Raw genomic sequence first — 22,008 nt, forward strand, 5'->3', positions numbered from 1 at the left:
TTCTGAATGCAACTTTCTCAATGTAATTATGCCACAGATATGCTATCAGATATGCTATTAGGAGGACTTTCTGAATGCAACTTTTTCAATGCAATGATGCCACAGATTTGCTATTAGGAGCACTTTCTCAATGCATCTTTCTCAATGCAAATATGCCACAGATATGCTATTAGGAGCACTTTCTGAATGCAACTTTCTCAATGAAATTATGCCAGAGATATGCTATTAGGAACACTTTCACAATGCAATTATGCCACAGATATGCTATTAGGTGTACTTTCACAATGCAATTATGCCACAGATAAGCTATTAGGAGCACTTTCTCAATGCAATTATGCCACAGATATGCTATCGGGCAGACTTTCTGAATGCTACTTTCTCAATGCAATTATGCCACAGATATACTATTAGGAACACTTTCTCAATGTAATTATGCCACAGATATGCTGTTAGGGGCACTTTCTCAATGCAATTATGCCACAGATATGCTATTAGGGGCACTTTATCAATGCAATTATGCAACAGATATGCTATTAGGAGGACTTTTGAATGCAACTTTCTCAATGCAATTATGCCACAGGCATGCTATAGGGCAGACTTTCTGAATGCAACTTTCTCAATGTAATTATGCCACAGATATGCTATCAGATATGCTATTAGGAGGACTTTCTGAATGCAACTTTTTCAATGCAATGATGCCACAGATTTGCTATTAGGAGCACTTTCTCAATGCAACTTTCTCAATGCAAATATGCCACAGATATGCTATTAGGAGCAGTTTCTGAATGCAACTTTCTCAATGCAATTATGCCAGAGATATGCTATTAGGAACACTTTCACAATGCAATTATGCCACAGATATGCTATTAGGTGCACTTTCAAAATGCAATTATGCCACAGATATGCTATTAGGAGCACTTTCTCAATGCAATTATGCCACAGATATGCTATCGGGCAGACTTTCTGAATGCTACTTTCTCAATGCAATTATGCCACAGATATACTATTAGGAACACTTTCTCAATGTAATTATGCCACAGATATGCTGTAAGGGGCACTTTCTCAATGCAATTATGCCACAGATATGCTATTAGGGGCACTTTATCAATGCAATTATGCCACAGATATGCTATTAGGAGGATTTTCTGAATGCAACTTTCTCAATTCAATTATCCCACTGGTACGCTACAGGGCAGACCTTCCGGGCAGACCTTCCGAGTGCAACTTTCTCAATGCAATTATGCCACAGATATGCTATTAGGAGCACTTTCCCAATGCAACTATGCCACCAGTATGCTATAGGGAAGACTTTCTGAGAGAAACTTTCTCAATGCGATTATGCCACAGATATGCAATTAGGAGGACTTTCTGAGCGCAACTTTCTCAATGCAATTATGCCACAGATATGCTACTAGGAGGACTTTCTGAATGCACCTTTCTCAGTGCAATTATGCCACAGATAGGCTATTAGGAGCACTTTCTCAATGCAGTTATGCAACAGATATACTATTAGGAACATGTTATCAATGCAATTATGCCACAGATATGCCATTAGGAGGACTTTCTGAATGCAACTTCTCAACGCAATTATGCCACAGATATGCTATTAGGAGCACTTTCTGAATGCAACTTTCTCAATGCAATTATGCAACAGATATGCTATTAGGAGCACTTTCTCAATGAAATTATGCCACAGATATGCTATTAGGAGGACTTTCTGAATGCACCTTTCTCGGTGCAATTATGCCACAGATAGGCTATTAGGAGCACTTTCTCAATGCACTTATGCAACAGATATACTATTAGGAACATGTTATCAATGCAATTATGCCACAGATATGCCATTAGGAGGACTTTCTGAATGCAACTTCTCAACGCAATTATGCCACAGATATGCTATTAGGAGCACTTTCTGAATGCAACTTTCTCAATGCAATTATGCCACAGATATGCTATTGGGAGAACTTTCTGAATGGAACTTTCTCAATGCAATTATGCCACAGATATGCTATTAGGAGGATTTTCTGAATGCAACTTTCTCAATTCAATTATCCCACTGGTACGCTACAGGGCAGACCTTCCGAGTGCAACTTTCTCAATGCAATTATGCCAAAGATATGCTATTAGGAACACTTTCCCAATGGAACTATGCCACCGGTATGCTATAGGTCAGACTTTCTGAGTGCAACTTTCTCAATGCAATTATGCCACAGATATGCTATTAGGAGGACTTTCTGAATGCAACTTCCTCAGTGAAATTATGCCACAGATATGCTATAGGGCAGACTTTCTGAGTGCAACTTTCTCAATGCCATTAAGGCACAGATATGCTATTAGGAGGACTTTCTGAATGCACCTTTCTCAATGCAATTATGCCACAGATATGCTATTAGGAGCACTTTCTCAATGCAATTATGCCACGGATATGCTATTAGGAACACTTTCTCAATGCAATTATGTCACAGATATGCTATTAGGAGGACTTTCTGAATGCAACTTTCTCAACGCAATTATGCCACAGATATGATACTAGGAGCACTTTCTCAATGTAATTATGCCACAGATATGCTATTAGGAGCACTTTCTCAATGTAATGATGCCACAGGTATGCTATAGGGCAGACTTTCTGAATGCAACTTTCTCAATGCAATTATGCCATAGGCATGCTATAGGGCAGACTTTCTGAATGCAACAATCTCAATGTAATTATGCCACAGATATGCTATCAGATATGCTATTAGGAGGACTTTCTGAATGCAACTTTTTCAATGCAATGATGCCACAGATTTGCTATTAGGAGCACTTTCTCAATGCAACTTTCTCAATGCAAATATGCCACAGATATGCTATTAAGAGCACTTTCTGAATGCAACTTTCTCAATGCAATTATGCCAGAAATATGCTATTAGGAACACTTTCACAATGCAATTATGCCACAGATATGCTATTAGGTGCACTTTCACAATGCAATTATGCCACAGATATGCTATTAGGAGCACTTTCTCAATGCAATTATGCCACAAATATGCTATCGGGCAGACTTTCTGAATGCTACTTTCTCAATGCAATTATGCCACAGATATACTATTAGGAACACTTTCTCAATGTAATTATGCCACAGATATGCTGTTAGGGGCACTTTCTCAATGCAATTATGCCACAGATATGCTATTAGGGGCACTTTATCAATGCAATTATGCCACAGATATGCTATTAGGAGGACTTTTGAATGCAACTTTCGCAATGCAATTATGCCACAGGTATGCTATAGGGCAGACATCCTGAATGCCACTTTCTCAATGCAATTATGCCACAGATATGCTATTAGGAGGATTTTCTGAATGCAACTTTCTCAATTCAATTATCCCACTGGTACGCTACAGGGCAGACCTTCCGGGCAGACCTTCCGAGTGCAACTTTCTCATAGCAATTATGCTAAAGATATGCTATTAGGAACACTTTCCCAATGGAACTATGCCACCGGTATGCTATAGGGCAGACTTTCTGAGTGCAACTTTCTCAATGCAATTATGCCACAGATATGCCACTAGGAGGACTTTCTGAATGCAACTTTCTCAGTGAAATTATGCCACAGATATGCTATAGGGCAGACTTTCTGAGTGCAACATTCTCAATGCAATTAAGGCACAGATATGCTATTAGGAGGACTTTCTGAATGCACCTTTCTCAATGCATTTATACCACAGATATGCTATTAGGAGCACTTTCTCAATGCAATTATGCCACGGATATGTTATTAGGAACACTTTCTCAATGCAATTATGTCACAGATATGCTATTAGGAGGACTTTCTGAATGCAACTTTCTCAACGCAATTATGCCACAGATATGATACTAGGAGCACTTTCTCAATGCAACTTTCTCAATGCAATTATGCCCCAGATATGCTATTGTGAGGACTTCTAATGCAATTATGTCACAGGTATTTTATTAGGAACACTTTCTCAATGCAATTATGCCACAGATATGCTATTAGGAGGACTTTCTCAATGCAACTTTCTCAATGCAATGTTGCCAGAGATATGCTATTAGGAGGACTTTCTGAGTGCAACGTTCTCAATGCAATTATCCCACAGATATGTTATTAGGAGGACTTTCTGAATGCAATTTTCTAAATACAACTATGCCACAGACATGCTATTAGGAGGATTTTCTGAATGCAACTTTATCAATTCAATTATCCCACAAGTACGCTACAGGGCAGACCTTCCAAGTGCAACTTTCTCAATGCAATTATGCCACAGATATGCTATTAGGAGCACTTTCCCAATGCAACTATGCCACCAGTATGCTATAGGGCAGACTTTTTGAGAGCAACTTTCTCAATGCGATTATGCCACAGATATGCAATTAGGAGGACTTTCTGAATGCAACTTTCTCAATGCAATTATGCCAGAGATATGCTATAGGGCAGACTTTCTGAGCGCAACTTTCTCAATGCAATTATGCCACAGATATGCTATTAGGAGCACTTTCTCAATGAAATTATGCCACAGATATGCTATTAGGAGGACTTTCTGAATGCACCTTTCTCGATGCAATTATGCCACAGATAGGCTATTAGGAGCACTTTCTCAATGCACTTATGCAACAGATATGCTATTAGGAATATGTTATCAATGCAATTATGCCACAGATATGCTATTAGGAGCACTTTCTGAATGCAACTTTCTCAATGCAATTATGCCACAGATATGCTATTAGGAGGACTTTCTGAATGCAACTTTCTCAATGCAATTATGCCACAGATATACTATTAGGAGCACTTTCTAATGCAATTATGCCAGAGATATGCTATTAGGAGCCCTTTCTAATGCAATTATGCCACAGATGTGCTATTAGGAGCACTTTCTCAATGCAATTATGCCACAGATATGCTATTAGGATGACTTTCTGAATACAACTTTCTCAATGCAATTATGCCAAAGATATGGTATTGGGAAGACTTTCTGAATGCAACTTTCTCAATGCAATTATGCCACAGATATGCTACTAGAAGCACTTTCTCAATGCAATTATGCCACAGATATGTTATTAGGAACACTTTCTCAATGCAATTATGCCATAGATATGCTATTAGGAGCACTTTCACAATGCAATTATGCCACAGATATGCAATTAGGAGGACTTTCTGAATGCAATTTTCTCAATGCAATTATGCCACAGGTATGCTATAGGGCAAACTTTCTGAGTGCAACTTTCTAAATGTAATTATGCCACAGATATGCTATTAGGGGGACTTTCTGAATGCAACTTTCTCACAGATATGCTATTAGGAGGACTTTCACAATGCAATTATGCCACAGATATGCTATTAGGAGGACTTTCTGAATGCAATTTTCTTAATGGAATTATGCCACAGGTATGCTAAAGGGCAGACTTTCTGGGTGCAACTTTCTCAATGCACTTATGCAACAGATATGCTATTAGGAATATGTTATCAATGCAATTATACCACAGATATGCTATTAGGAGGACTTTCTGAATGAAACTTCTCAATGCAATTATGCCACAGATATGCTATTAGGAGCACTTTCTGAATGCAACTTTCTCAATGCAGTTATGCCACAGATATGCTTTTGGGAGGACTTTCTGAATGCAACTTTCTCAATGCAATTATGCCACAGATATACTATTAGGAGCACTTTCTAATGCAATTATGCCAGAGATATGCTATTAGGAGCCCTTTCTAATGCAATTATGCCACAGATGTGCTATTAGGAGTACTTTCTCAATGCAATTATGCCACAGATATGCTATTAGGATGACTTTCTGAATGCAACTTTCTCAATGCATTTATGCCCCAGATATGGTATTGGGAAGACTTTCTGAATGCAACTTTCTCAATGCAATTATGCCACAGATATGCTACGAGAAGCACTTTCTCAATGCAATTATGCCACAGATATGTTATTAGGAACACTTTCTCAATGCAATTATGCCACAGATATGCTATTAGGAGCACTTTCACAAAGCAATTACGCCACAGATATGCAATTAGGAGGACTTTCTGAATGCAATTTTCTAAATGCAATTATGCCACAGGTATGCTATAGGGCAAACTTTCTGAGTGCAACTTTCTCAATGTAATTATGCCACAGATATGCTATTAGGGGGACTTTCTGAATGCAACTTTCTCACAGATATGCTATTAGGAGGACTTTCACAATGCAATTATGCCACAGATATACTATTAGGAGGACTTTCTGAATGCAATTTTCTTAATGGAATTATGCCACAGGTATGCTAAAGTGCAGACTTTCTGGGTGCAACTTTCTCAATGCAATTATGCCACATATATGTTATTAGGGGGACTTTCTGAATGCAATTTTCTCAATACAATTATGCCACTGATATGCTATTAGGAGCACTTTCTTAATGTAATTATGCCACATATATGCTATTAGGAGCACTTTCTCAATGTAATTATGCCACAGGTATGCTATAGGGCAGACTTTCTGAATGCAACTTTCTCAATGCAATTATGCCACAGGCATTCTATAGGGCAGACTTTCTGAATGCAACTTTTTCAATGTAATTATGCCACAGATATGCTATCAGATATGCTATTAGGAGGACTTTCTGAATGCAACTTTTTCAATGCAATGATGCCACAGATTTGCTATTAGGAGCACTTTCTCAATGCAACTTTCTCAATGCAAATATGCCACAGATATGCTATTAGGAGCACTTTCTGAATGCAACATTCTCAATGCAATTATGCGAGAGATATGCTATTAGGAACACTTTCTCAATGCAATTATGCCACAGATATGCTATTAGGTGCACTTTCACAATGCAATTATGCCACAGATATGCTATTAGGAGCACTTTCTCAATGCAATTATGCCACAATTATGCTATCGGGCAGACTTTCTGAATGCTACTTTCTCAATGCAATTATGCCACAGATATACTATTAGGAACACTTTCTCAATGTAATGATGCCACAGATATGCTGTTAGGGGCACTTTCTCAATGCAATTATGCCACAGATATGCTATTAGGGGCACTTTATCAATGCAATTATGCCACAGATATGCTATTAGGAGGACTTTTGAATGCAACTTTCGCAATGCAATTATGCCACAGGAATGCTATAGGGCAGACATCCTGAATGCCACTTTCTCAATGCAATTATACCACAGATATGCTATTAGGAGGACTTTCTGAATGCAATTTTCTCAATGCAATTATGCCACAGGTATGCTATAGGGCAGATTTCTGAGTGCAACTTTCTCAATGTAATTATGCCACAGATATGCTATTAGGGGGACTTTCTGAATGCAACTTTCTCACAGATATGCTATTAGAAGGACTTTCACAATGCAATTATGCCACAGATATGCTATCAGGAGGATTTTCTGAATGCAATTTTCTTAATGGAATTATGCCACAGGTATGCTAAAGGGCAGACTTTCTGAGTGCAACTTTCTCAATGCAATTATGCCACATATATGTTATTAGGGGGACCTTCTGAATGCAACTTCTCAACGCAATTATGCCACAGATATGCTATTGGGAGGACTTTCTGAATGCAACTTTCTCAATGCAATTATGCCAGAGATATGCTATAGGGCAGACTTTCTGAGCGCAACTTTCTCAATGCAATTATGCCACAGATATTCTATTAGGAGCACTTTCTCAATGAAATTATGCCACAGATATGCTATTAGGAGCACTTTCTCAATGCACTTATGCAACAGATATGCTATTAGGAATATGTTATCAATGCAATTATGCCACAGATATGTTATTAGGAGGACTTTCTGAATGCAACTTCTCAACGCAATTATGCCACAGATATGCTATTAGGAGCACTTTCTGAATGCAACTTTCTCAATGCAATTATGCCACAGATATGCTATTGGGAGGACTTTCTGAATGCAACTTTCTCAATGCAATTATGCCACAGATATACTATTAGGAGCACTTTCTAATGCAATTATGCCAGAGATATGCTATTAGGAGCCCTTTCTAATGCAATTATGCCACAGATGTGCTATTAGGAGCACTTTCTCAATGCAATTATGCCACAGATATGCTATTAGGATGACTTTCTGAATACAACTTTCTCAATGCAATTATGCCAAAGATATGGTATTGGGAAGACTTTCTGAATGCAACTTTCTCAATGCAATTATGCCACAGATATGCTACTAGAAGCACTTTCTCAATGCAATTATGCCACAGATATGTTATTAGGAACACTTTCTCAATGCAATTATGCCATAGATATGCTATTAGGAGCACTTTCACAATGCAATTATGCCACAGATATGCAATTAGGAGGACTTTCTGAATGCAATTTTCTCAATGCAATTATGCCACAGGTATGCTATAGGGCAAACTTTCTGAGTGCAACTTTCTAAATGTAATTATGCCACAGATATGCTATTAGGGGGACTTTCTGAATGCAACTTTCTCACAGATATGCTATTAGGAGGACTTTCACAATGCAATTATGCCACAGATATGCTATTAGGAGGACTTTCTGAATGCAATTTTCTTAATGGAATTATGCCACAGGTATGCTAAAGGGCAAACTTTCTGGGTGCAACTTTCTCAATGCACTTATGCAACAGATATGCTATTAGGAATATGTTATCAATGCAATTATGCCACAGATATGCTATTAGGAGGACTTTCTGAATGAAACTTCTCAATGCAATTATGCCACAGATATGCTATTAGGAGCACTTTCTGAATGCAACTTTCTCAATGCAGTTATGCCACAGATATGCTTTTGGGAGGACTTTCTGAATGCAACTTTCTCAATGCAATTATGCCACAGATATACTATTAGGAGCACTTTCTAATGCAATTATGCCAGAGATATGCTATTAGGAGCCCTTTCTAATGCAATTATGCCACAGATGTGCTATTAGGAGTACTTTCTCAATGCAATTATGCCACAGATATGCTATTAGGATGATTTTCTGAATGCAACTTTCTCAATGCATTTATGCCACAGATATGGTATTGGGAAGACTTTCTGAATGCAACTTTCTCAATGCAATTATGCCACAGATATGCTACGAGAAGCACTTTCTCAATGCAATTATGCCACAGATATGTTATTAGGAACACTTTCTCAATGCAATTATGCCACAGATATGCTATTAGGAGCACTTTCACAAAGCAATTACGCCACAGATATGCAATTAGGAGGACTTTCTGAATGCAATTTTCTAAATGCAATTATGCCACAGGTATGCTATAGGGCAAACTTTCTGAGTGCAACTTTCTCAATGTAATTATGCCACAGATATGCTATTAGGGGGACTTTCTGAATGCAACTTTCTCACAGATATGCTATTAGGAGGACTTTCACAATGCAATTATGCCACAGATATACTATTAGGAGGACTTTCTGAATGCAATTTTCTTAATGGAATTATGCCACAGGTATGCTAAAGTGCAGACTTTCTGGGTGCAACTTTCTCAATGCAATTATGCCACATATATGTTATTAGGGGGACTTTCTGAATGCAATTTTCTCAATACAATTATGCCACTGATATGCTATTAGGAGCACTTTCTTAATGTAATTATGCCACATATATGCTATTAGGAGCACTTTCTCAATGTAATTATGCCACAGGTATGCTATAGGGCAGACTTTCTGAATGCAACTTTCTCAATGCAATTATGCCACAGGCATTCTATAGGGCAGACTTTCTGAATGCAACTTTTTCAATGTAATTATGCCACAGATATGCTATCAGATATGCTATTAGGAGGACTTTCTGAATGCAACTTTTTCAATGCAATGATGCCACAGATTTGCTATTAGGAGCACTTTCTCAATGCAACTTTCTCAATGCAAATATGCCACAGATATGCTATTAGGAGCACTTTCTGAATGCAACATTCTCAATGCAATTATGCGAGAGATATGCTATTAGGAACACTTTCTCAATGCAATTATGCCACAGATATGCTATTAGGTGCACTTTCACAATGCAATTATGACACAGATATGCTATTAGGAGCACTTTCTCAATGCAATTATGCCACAATTATGCTATCGGGCAGACTTTCTGAATGCTACTTTCTCAATGCAATTATGCCACAGATATACTATTAGGAACACTTTCTCAATGTAATGATGCCACAGATATGCTGTTAGGGGCACTTTCTCAATGCAATTATGCCACAGATATGCTATTAGGGGCACTTTATCAATGCAATTATGCCACAGATATGCTATTAGGAGGACTTTTGAATGCAACTTTCGCAATGCAATTATGCCACAGGAATGCTATAGGGCAGACATCCTGAATGCCACTTTCTCAATGCAATTATACCACAGATATGCTATTAGGAGGACTTTCTGAATGCAATTTTCTCAATGCAATTATGCCACAGGTATGCTATAGGGCAGATTTCTGAGTGCAACTTTCTCAATGTAATTATGCCACAGATATGCTATTAGGGGGACTTTCTGAATGCAACTTTCTCACAGATATGCTATTAGAAGGACTTTCACAATGCAATTATGCCACAGATATGCTATCAGGAGGATTTTCTGAATGCAATTTTCTTAATGGAATTATGCCACAGGTATGCTAAAGGGCAGACTTTCTGAGTGCAACTTTCTCAATGCAATTATGCCACATATATGTTATTAGGGGGACCTTCTGAATGCAACTTCTCAACGCAATTATGCCACAGATATGCTATTGGGAGGACTTTCTGAATGCAACTTTCTCAATGCAATTATGCCACAGATTTACTATTAGGAGCACTTTCTAATGCAATTATGCCAGAGATATGCTATTAGGAGCCCTTTCTAATGCAATTATGCCACAGATGTGCTATTAGGAGCACTTTCTCAATGCAATTATGCCACAGATATGCTATTAGGATGAATTTCTGAATGCAACTTTCTCAATGCAATTATGCCACAGATATGGTATTGGGAAGACTTTCTGAATGCAACTTTCTCAATGCAATTATGCCACAGATATGTTATTAGGAACACTTTCTCAATGCAATTATGCCAGAGATATGCTATTAGGAGCCCTTTCTAATGCAATTATGCCACAGATGTGCTATTAGGAGCCCTTTCTAATGCAATTATGCCACAGATATGCAATTAGGATGACTTTCTGAATGCAATTTTCTCAATGCAATTATGCCACAGTTATGCTATAGGGCAAACTTTCTGAGTGCAACTTTCTCAATGTAATTATGCCACAAATATGCTATTAGGGGGAATTTCTGAATGCAACTTTCTCACAGATATGCTATTAGGAGCACTTTCACAAAGAAATTACGCCACAGATATGCAATTAGGAGGACTTTCTGAATGCAATTTTCTAAATGCAATTATGCCACAGGTATGCTATAGGGCAAACTTTCTGAGTGCAACTTTCTCAATGTAATTATGCCACAGATATGCTATTAGGGGGACTTTCTGAATGCAACTTTCTCACAGATATGCTATTAGGAGGACTTTCACAATGCAATTATGCCACAGATATGCTATTAGGAGGACTTTCTGAATGCAATTTTCTTAATGGAATTATGCCGCAGGTATGCTAAAGTGCAGACTTTCTGGGTGCAACTTTCTCAATGCAATTATGCCACATATATGTTATTAGGGGGACTTTCTGAATGAAATTTTCTCAATACAATTATGCCACTGATATGCTATTAGGAGCACTTTCTTAAAGTAATTATGCCACATATATGCTATTAGGAGCACTTTCTCAATGTAATTATGCCACAGGTATGCTATAGGGCAGACTTTCTGAATGCAACTTTCTCAATGCAATTATGCCACAGGCATGCTATAGGGCAGACTTTCTGAATGCAACTTTTTCAATGTAATTATGCCACAGATATGCTATCAGATATGCTATTAGGAGGACTTTCTGAATGCAACTTTTTCAATGCAATGATGCCACAGATTTGCTATTAGGAGCACTTTCTCAATGCAACTTTCTCAATGCAAATATGCCACAGATATGCTATTAGGAGCACTTTCTGAATGCAACATTCTCAATGCAATTATGCGAGAGATATGCTATTAGGAACACTTTCTCAATGCAATTATGCCACAGATATGCTATTAGGTGCACTTTCACAATGCAATTATGCCACAGATATGCTATTAGGAGCACTTTCTCAATGCAATTATGCCACAATTATGCTATCGGGCAGACTTTCTGAATGCTACTTTCTCAATGCAATTATGCCACAGATATACTATTAGGAACACTTTCTCAATGTAATGATGCCACAGATATGCTGTTAGGGGCACTTTCTCAATGCAATTATGCCACAGATATGCTATTAGGGGCACTTTATCAATGCAATTATGCCACAGATATGCTATTAGGAGGACTTTTGAATGCAACTTTCGCAATGCAATTATGCCACAGGTATGCTATAGGGCAGATTTCTGAGTGCAACTTTCTCAGTGTAATTATACCACAGATATGCTATTAGGAGGACTTTCTGAATGCAATTTTCTCAATGCAATTATGCCACAGGTATGCTATAGGGCAGATTTCTGAGTGCAACTTTCTCAATGTAATTATGCCACAGATATGCTATTAGGGGGACTTTCTGAATGCAACTTTCTCACAGATATGCTATTAGGAGGACTTTCACAATGCAATTATGCCACAGATATGCTATCAGGAGGATTTTCTGAATGCAATTTTCTTAATGGAATTATGCCACAGGTATGCTAAAGGGCAGACTTTCTGAGTGCAACTTTCTCAATGCAATTATGCCACATATATGTTATTAGGGGGACCTTCTGAATGCAACTTCTCAACGCAATTATGCCACAGATATGCTATTAGGAGCACTTTCTGAATGCAACTTTCTCAATGCAATTATGCCACAGATATGCTATTGGGAGGACTTTCTGAATGCAACTTTCTCAATGCAATTATGCCACAGATTTACTATTAGGAGCACTTTCTAATGCAATTATGCCAGAGATATGCTATTAGGAGCCCTTTCTAATGCAATTATGCCACAGATGTGCTATTAGGAGCACTTTCTCAATGCAATTATGCCACAGATATGCTATTAGGATGAATTTCTGAATGCAACTTTCTCAATGCAATTATGCCACAGATATGGTATTGGGAAGACTTTCTGAATGCAACTTTCTGAATGCAATTATCCCACAGATATGCTACTAGAAGCACTTTCTCAATGCAAGTATGCCACAGATATGTTATTAGGAACACTTTCTCAATGCAATTATGCCAGAGATATGCTATTAGGAGCCCTTTCTAATGCAATTATGCCACAGATATGCAATTAGGAGGACTTTCTGAATGCAATTTTCTCAATGCAATTATGCCACAGGTATGCTATAGGGCAAACTTTCTGAGTGCAACTTTCTCAATGTAATTATGCCACAAATATGCTATTAGGGGGAATTTCTGAATGCAACTTTCTCACAGATATGCTATTAGGAGGACTTTCACAATGCAATTATGCCACAGATATGCTATTAGGAGGACTTTCTGAATGCAATTTTCTTAATGGAATTATGCCACATATATGTTATTAGGGGGACTTTCTGAATGCAATTTTCTCAATGCAATTATGCCACAGATATGCTATTAGGAGCACTTTCTTAATGTAATTATGCCACAGATATGCTATTAGGAGCACTTTCTCAATGTAATTATGCCACAGGTATGCTATAGGGCAGACTTTCTGAATGCAACTTTCTCAATGCAATTATGCCACAGGCATGCTATAGGGCAGACTTTCTGAATGCAACTTTCTCAATGTAATTATGCTACAGATATGCTATCAGATATGCTATTAGGAGGACTTTCTGAATGCAACTTTTTCAATGCAATGATGCCACCGATTTGCTATTAGGAGCACTTTCTCAATGCAACTTTTTCAATGCAAATATGCCACAGATATGCTATTAGGAGCACTTTCTGAATGCAACTTTCTCAATGCAATTATGCCAGAGATATGCTATTAGGAACACTTTCTCAATGCAATTATGCCACAGATATGCTATTAGGTGCACTTTCACAATGCAATTATGCCACAGATATGCTATTAGGAGCACTTTCTCAATGCAATTATGCCACAGATATGCTATAGGGCAGACTTTCTGAATGCTACTTTCTCAATGCAATTATGCCACAGATATACTATTAGGAACACTTTCTCCATGTAATTATGCCACAGATATGCTGTTAGGGGCACTTTCTCAATGCAATTATGCCACAGATATGCTATTAGGAGCACTTTCTTAATGTAATTATGCCACAGATATGCTATTAGGAGCACTTTCTCAATGTAATTATGCCACAGGTATGCTATAGGGCAGACTTTCTGAATGCAACTTTCTCAATGCAATTATGCCACAGGCATGCTATAGGGCAGACTTTCTGAATGCAACTTTCTCAATGTAATTATGCTACAGATATGCTATCAGATATGCTATTAGGAGGACTTTCTGAATGCAACTTTTTCAATGCAATGATGCCACCGATTTGCTATTAGGAGCACTTTCTCAATGCAACTTTTTCAATGCAAATATGCCACAGATATGCTATTAGGAGCACTTTCTGAATGCAACTTTCTCAATGCAATTATGCCAGAGATATGCTATTAGGAACACTTTCTCAATGCAATTATGCCACAGATATGCTATTAGGTGCACTTTCACAATGCAATTATGCCACAGATATGCTATTAGGAGCACTTTCTCAATGCAATTATGCCACAGATATGCTATAGGGCAGACTTTCTGAATGCTACTTTCTCAATGCAATTATGCCACAGATATACTATTAGGAACACTTTCTCCATGTAATTATGCCACAGATATGCTGTTAGGGGCACTTTCTCAATGCAATTATGCCACAGATATGCTATTAGGGGCACTTTATCAATGTAATTATGCCACAGATATGCTATTAGGAGGACTTTTGAATGCAACTTTCGCAATGCAATTATGCCACAGGAATGCTATAGGGCAGACATCCCGAATGCCACTTTCTCAATACAATTATGCCACAGATATGCTATTAGGAGGACTTTCTGAATGCAATTCTCTCAATGCAATCATGCCACAGGTATGCTATAGGGCAGATTTCGGAGTGCAACTTTCTCAATGTAATTATGCCACAGATATGCTATTAGGGGGACTTTCTGAATGCAACTTTCTCACAGATATGCTATTAGGAGGACTTTCACAATGCAATTATGCCACAGATATGCTATCAGGAGGACTTTCTGAATGCAATTTTCTTAATGGAATTATGCCACAGGTATGCTAAAGGGCAGACTTTCTGAGTGCAACTTTCTCAATGCAATTATGCCACAGATATGCTATTAGGAGCACTTTCTTAATGTAATTATGCCACAGATATGCTATTAGGAGCACTTTCTCAATGTAATTATGCCACAGGTATGCTATAGGGCAGACTTTCTGAATGCAACTTTCTCAATGCAATTATGCCACAGGCATGCTATAGGGCAGACTTTCTGAATGCAACTTTCTCAATGTAATTATGCTACAGATATGCTATCAGATATGCTATTAGGAGGACTTTCTGAATGCAACTTTTTCAATGCAATGATGCCACCGATTTGCTATTAGGAGCACTTTCTCAATGCAACTTTTTCAATGCAAATATGCCACAGATATGCTATTAGGAGCACTTTCTGAATGCAACTTTCTCAATGCAATTATGCCAGAGATATGCTATTAGGAACACTTTCTCAATGCAATTATGCCACAGATATGCTATTAGGTGCACTTTCACAATGCAATTATGCCACAGATATGCTATTAGGAGCACTTTCTCAATGCAATTATGCCACAGATATGCTATAGGGCAGACTTTCTGAATGCTACTTTCTCAATGCAATTATGCCACAGATATACTATTAGGAACACTTTCTCCATGTAATTATGCCACAGATATGCTGTTAGGGGCACTTTCTCAATGCAATTATGCCACAGATATGCTATTAGGGGCACTTTATCAATGTAATTATGCCACAGATATGCTATTAGGAGGACTTTTGAATGCAACTTTCGCAATGCAATTATGCCACAGGAATGCTATAGGGCAGACATCCCGAATGCCACTTTCTCAATACAATTATGCCACAGATATGCTATTAGGAGGACTTTCTGAATGCAATTCTCTCAATGCAATCATGCCACAGGTATGCTATAGGGCAGATTTCGGAGTGCAACTTTCTCAATGTAATTATGCCACAGATATGCTATTAGGGGGACTTTCTGAATGCAACTTTCTCACAGATATGCTATTAGGAGGACTTTCACAATGCAATTATGCCACAGATATGCTATCAGGAGGACTTTCTGAATGCAATTTTCTTAATGGAATTATGCCACAGGTATGCTAAAGGGCAGACTTTCTGAGTGCAACTTTCTCAATGCAATTATGCCACATATATGTTATTAGGGGGACTTTCTGAATGCAATTTTCTCAATGCAATTATGCCACTGATATGCTATTAGGAGCACTTTCTTAATGTAATTATGCCACAGATATGCTATTAGGAGCACTTTCTCAATGTAATTATGCCACAGGTATGCTATAGGGCAGACTTTCTGAATGCAACTTTCTCAATGTAATTATGCCACAGATATGCTATCAGATATGCTATTAGGAGGACTTTCTGAATGCAACTTTTTCAATGCAATGATGCCACAGAATTGCTATTAGGAGCACTTTCTCAATGCAACTTTCTCAATGCAAATATGCCACAGATATGCTATTAGGAGCACTTTCTGAATGCAACTTTCTCAATGCAATTATGCCAGAGATATGCTATTAGGAACACTTTCTCAATGCAATTATGCCACAGATATGCTATTAGGTGCACTTTCACAATGCAATTATGCCACAGATATGCTATTAGGAACACTTTCTCAATACAATTATGCCACAGATATACTATTAGGAACACTTTCTCAATGTAATTATGCCACAGATATGCTATTAGGAGCACTTTCTCAATGTAATTATGCCACAGGTATGCTATAGGGCAGACTTTCTGAATGCAACTTTCTCAATGCAATTATGCCACAGGCATGCTATAGGGCAGACTTTCTGAATGCAACTTTCTCAATGTAATTATGCTACAGATATGCTATCAGATATGCTATTAGGAGGACTTTCTGAATGCAACTTTTTCAATGCAATGATGCCACCGATTTGCTATTAGGAGCACTTTCTCAATGCAACTTTTTCAATGCAAATATGCCACAGATATGCTATTAGGAGCACTTTCTGAATGCAACTTTCTCAATGCAATTATGCCAGAGATATGCTATTAGGAACACTTTCTCAATGCAATTATGCCACAGATATGCTATTAGGTGCACTTTCACAATGCAATTATGCCACAGATATGCTATTAGGAGCACTTTCTCAATGCAATTATGCCACAGATATGCTATAGGGCAGACTTTCTGAATGCTACTTTCTCAATGCAATTATGCCACAGATATACTATTAGGAACACTTTCTCCATGTAATTATGCCACAGATATGCTGTTAGGGGCACTTTCTCAATGCAATTATGCCACAGATATGCTATTAGGGGCACTTTATCAATGTAATTATGCCACAGATATGCTATTAGGAGGACTTTTGAATGCAACTTTCGCAATGCAATTATGCCACAGGAATGCTATAGGGCAGACATCCCGAATGCCACTTTCTCAATACAATTATGCCACAGATATGCTATTAGGAGGACTTTCTGAATGCAATTCTCTCAATGCAATCATGCCACAGGTATGCTATAGGGCAGATTTCGGAGTGCAACTTTCTCAATGTAATTATGCCACAGATATGCTATTAGGGGGACTTTCTGAATGCAACTTTCTCACAGATATGCTATTAGGAGGACTTTCACAATGCAATTATGCCACAGATATGCTATCAGGAGGACTTTCTGAATGCAATTTTCTTAATGGAATTATGCCACAGGTATGCTAAAGGGCAGACTTTCTGAGTGCAACTTTCTCAATGCAATTATGCCACAGATATGCTATTAGGAGCACTTTCTTAATGTAATTATGCCACAGATATGCTATTAGGAGCACTTTCTCAATGTAATTATGCCACAGGTATGCTATAGGGCAGACTTTCTGAATGCAACTTTCTCAATGCAATTATGCCACAGGCATGCTATAGGGCAGACTTTCTGAATGCAACTTTCTCAATGTAATTATGCTACAGATATGCTATCAGATATGCTATTAGGAGGACTTTCTGAATGCAACTTTTTCAATGCAATGATGCCACCGATTTGCTATTAGGAGCACTTTCTCAATGCAACTTTTTCAATGCAAATATGCCACAGATATGCTATTAGGAGCACTTTCTGAATGCAACTTTCTCAATGCAATTATGCCAGAGATATGCTATTAGGAACACTTTCTCAATGCAATTATGCCACAGATATGCTATTAGGTGCACTTTCACAATGCAATTATGCCACAGATATGCTATTAGGAGCACTTTCTCAATGCAATTATGCCACAGATATGCTATAGGGCAGACTTTCTGAATGCTACTTTCTCAATGCAATTATGCCACAGATATACTATTAGGAACACTTTCTCCATGTAATTATGCCACAGATATGCTGTTAGGGGCACTTTCTCAATGCAATTATGCCACAGATATGCTATTAGGGGCACTTTATCAATGTAATTATGCCACAGATATGCTATTAGGAGGACTTTTGAATGCAACTTTCGCAATGCAATTATGCCACAGGAATGCTATAGGGCAGACATCCCGAATGCCACTTTCTCAATACAATTATGCCACAGATATGCTATTAGGAGGACTTTCTGAATGCAATTCTCTCAATGCAATCATGCCACAGGTATGCTATAGGGCAGATTTCGGAGTGCAACTTTCTCAATGTAATTATGCCACAGATATGCTATTAGGGGGACTTTCTGAATGCAACTTTCTCACAGATATGCTATTAGGAGGACTTTCACAATGCAATTATGCCACAGATATGCTATCAGGAGGACTTTCTGAATGCAATTTTCTTAATGGAATTATGCCACAGGTATGCTAAAGGGCAGACTTTCTGAGTGCAACTTTCTCAATGCAATTATGCCACATATATGTTATTAGGGGGACTTTCTGAATGCAATTTTCTCAATGCAATTATGCCACTGATATGCTATTAGGAGCACTTTCTTAATGTAATTATGCCACAGATATGCTATTAGGAGCACTTTCTCAATGTAATTATGCCACAGGTATGCTATAGGGCAGACTTTCTGAATGCAACTTTCTCAATGTAATTATGCCACAGATATGCTATCAGATATGCTATTAGGAGGACTTTCTGAATGCAACTTTTTCAATGCAATGATGCCACAGAATTGCTATTAGGAGCACTTTCTCAATGCAACTTTCTCAATGCAAATATGCCACAGATATGCTATTAGGAGCACTTTCTGAATGCAACTTTCTCAATGCAATTATGCCAGAGATATGCTATTAGGAACACTTTCTCAATGCAATTATGCCACAGATATGCTATTAGGTGCACTTTCACAATGCAATTATGCCACAGATATGCTATTAGGAACACTTTCTCAATACAATTATGCCACAGATATACTATTAGGAACACTTTCTCAATGTAATTATGCCACAGATATGCTGTTAGGGGCACTTTCTCAATGCAATTATGCCACAGATATGCTATTAGGGGCACTTTATCAATGCAATTATGCCACAGATGTGCTATTAGGAGGACTTTTGAATGCAACTTTCACAATGCAATTATGCCACAGGAATGCTATAGAGCAGACATCCTGAATGCCACTTTCTCAATGCAATTATGCCACAGATATGCTATTAGGAGGATTTTCTGAATGCAACTTTCTCAATTCAATTATCCCACTGGTACGCTACAGGGCAGACCTTCCGAGTGCAACTTTCTCAATGCAATTATGCCAAAGATATGCTATTAGGAACACTTTCCCAATGGAACTATGCCACCGGTATCCTATAAGGCAGACTTTCTGAGTGCAACTTTCTCAATGCAATTATGCCACAGATATGCTATTAGGAGGACTTTCTGAATGCAACTTTCTCAGTGAAATTATGCCACAGATATGCTATAGGGCAGACTTTCTGAGTGAAACTTTCTCAATGCAATTAAGGCACAGATATGCTATTAGGAGGACTTTCTGAATGCACCTTTCTCAATGCGATTATGCCACAGATATGCTATTAGGAGCACTTTCTCAATACAATTATGCCACGGATATGCTACTAGGAACACTTTCCCAATGCAATTATGTCACAGATATGCTATTCGGAGGACTTCCTGAATGCAACTTTCTCAACACAATTATGCCACAGATATGATACTAGGAGCACTTTCTCAATGCAACTTTCTCAATGCAATTATGCCCCAGATATGCTATTGTGAGGACTTTCTGAATCCAACTTTCTCAATGCAATTATGCCACAGATATGCTATTGGGAGGACTTTCTCTGAATGCAACTTTCTCAATGCAATTATTCCACAGATATGCTATTAGGGGCACTTTATCAATGCAATTATGCCACAGATATGCTATTAGGAGGACTTTTGAATGCAACTTTCGCAATGCAATTATGCCACAGGAATGCTATAGGGCAGACATCCTGAATGCCACTTTCTCAATGCAATTATGCCACAGATATGCTATTAGGAGGACTTTCTGAATGCAATTTTCTCAATGCAATTATGCCACAGGTATGCTATAGGGCAGATTTCTGAGTGCAACTTTCTCAATGTAATTATGCCACAGATATGCTATTAGGGGGACTTTCTGAATGCAACTTTCTCACAGATATGCTATTAGGAGGACTTTCCCAATGCAATTATGCCACAGATTTGCTATCAGGAGGATTTTCTGAATGCAATTTTCTTAATGGAATTATGCCACAGGTATGCTAAAGGGCAGACTTTCTGAGTGCAACTTTCTCAATGCAATTATGCCACATATATGTTATTGGGGGGACTTTCTGAATGCAACTTCTCAACGCAATTATGCCACAGATATGCTATTAGGAGCACTTTCTGAATGCAACTTTCTCAATGCAATTATGCCACAGATATGCTATTGGGAGGACTTTCTGAATGCAACTTTCTCAATGCAATTATGCCACAGATATACTATTAGGAGCACTTTCTAATGCAATTATGCCAGAGATATGCTATTAGGAGCCCTTTCTAATGCAATTATGCCACAGATGTGTTATTGGGAGCACTTTCTCAATGCAATTATGCCACAGATATGCTATTAGGATGAATTTCTGAATGCAACTTTCTCAATGCAATTATGCCTCAAATATGGTATTGGGAAGACTTTCTGAATGCAACTTTCTCAATGCAATTATGCCACAGATATGCTACTAGAAGCACTTTCTCAATGCAATTATGCCACAGATATGTTATTAGGAACACTTTCTCAATGCAATTATGCCAGAGATATGCTATTAGGAGCCCTTTCTAATGCAATTATGCCACAGATGTGCTATTAGGAGCACTTTCTCAATGCAATTATGCCACAGATATGCAATTAGGAGGACTTTCTGAATGCAATTTTCTCAATGCAATTATGCCACAGGTATGCTATAGGGCAAACTTTCTGAGTGCAACTTTGTCAATGTAATTATGCCACAAATATGCTATTAGGGGGAATTTCTGAATGCAACTTTCTCACAGATATGCTATTAGGAGGACTTTCACAATGCAATTATGCCACAGATATGCTATTAGGAGGACTTTCTGAATGCAATTTTCTTAATGGAATTATGCCACATATATGTTATTAGGGGGACTTTCTGAATGCAATTTTCTCAATGCAATTATGCCACAGATATGCTATTAGGAGCATTTTCTTAATGTAATTATGCCACAGATATGCTATTAGGAGCACTTTCTCAATGTAATTATGCC

Source organism: Ambystoma mexicanum, chromosome 4p (assembly GCF_040938575.1).
Source record: "Ambystoma mexicanum isolate Mex_15411 chromosome 4p, UKY_AmexF1_1, whole genome shotgun sequence".
NCBI classification, from domain to species: domain Eukaryota; kingdom Metazoa; phylum Chordata; class Amphibia; order Caudata; family Ambystomatidae; genus Ambystoma; species Ambystoma mexicanum.